The sequence below is a fragment of the Dipodomys ordii genome, unplaced genomic scaffold, assembly GCF_000151885.1.
Source record: "Dipodomys ordii isolate 6190 unplaced genomic scaffold, Dord_2.0 Scaffold111, whole genome shotgun sequence".
NCBI classification, from domain to species: Eukaryota; Metazoa; Chordata; class Mammalia; order Rodentia; family Heteromyidae; genus Dipodomys; species Dipodomys ordii.
Window position 1 is genome coordinate 7,212,346 of NW_012267327.1, and position 1,414 is coordinate 7,213,759.

Genomic DNA, 1,414 nt, shown 5'->3' on the forward strand with positions numbered 1-1,414 from the left:
ATGGACTGCAGTGTGCTGGACTGTGCTTCTCAAAGTGAAGGACCGAGTTGGGAAGGGAAGCGGGCTCATGAGTACAGGACCAGCAGGTGTTCCCTTACAGCCCCAGGTGTCTGCATTCCTCCTGGAGTTTTAGAAAATTTGAGGCAGTATTGGAAGCCATATTTAGCTGTCTAAATACAACTTCATATCTATATGGTGTAACAGGAAAGATTGGAAAATATTTGAAAAGATCAGAAAACAGAGTGTGGGGCCTATGATAATGAACATGTCTGGAAGCAATTTTGAAAGTCTTAGTTCTACAGTGTATCTAATATCTTTAAGGAACTGCAGACCAAACCAAAAGCCACAATCATGATAAAGACATTCAAAGTTACAAGGGCAAGTATCCAAACAGAAAAAAAGAAAGAAAGAAAAGAATTTGAGAGGGACATTTCACATTCTGGAGAAAATGAAGCCTTATGAACCTGGATTACTTCACTTAACATGATGATCTCCAGTACCACCCATTTTCCTACAAATGATGTGATTTCATTATTCTTTAGGGCTGAATAATACTCCACTGTATAGATGTACCAAGTTGTCTTTACCCTTTCATCTTGGCTGTTTGCATAGCCTGGCTATTGTGAATAGTGCTGCAGTGAACATGGAACACAGATGCCACTAATACATCCTGATTTGGATAAGTGTCCCACAGTGGTATCAGTGGATCATACGGTAGTTCTATTTTTCACTTTTTGAGGTACATTTATCTAGATGTCTTTCCACAGTAATTGTCTAATTTACATTCCCACGAATTCCTACGGGTTCCTTTTCCCCTGCTTCCTTGTCAGCATTTGTTGTTCGTGTTTTTGACGACAGCCATTCTGACAGGAGGGAAAGGAAATCTTGTATTTCCCTTATGGCCTGGGATGTTGAGCATTCCTTTCCATAGTTATTTAATATTTATAATTCCTTCAAGGATTGTTTAATGTATTTGCCCATTTATTAATTGGGTTAGTAGTTCTTTTGACATCTTGTTTTCTTTGGTTTCTTATATATTCTGGTTATTAATCCCTTGTCAGATGTAAAGTGGACAAGGATTACCTCCTACCCTGTGGGCTGCGTTTTCACTCTAGTGACTGTTTTCTTTGCTGTACAGACCATTTTAGTTTGATGCAATTTCATTGGTCAATCTTTGTTCGGATTTGATTTTCTAGAGTTCTACTCAAGAAGTTATGGCCTATGCTTATTTTCCAGGGTTTTCCCTAAGCTTTCCTGTGATAAAGTTTGAGATCTTACACTGAGGTCTTTGATCCACTTGGAATTGATACTAGTACAAGGGGAGGGGCCAGTTCCAATCTTTTAAATGTAGATATCCAGTTTTTCCAGTACTATTTATTCAAGAAGCTGGCTTTCTTTTCTTCAAGATATATTT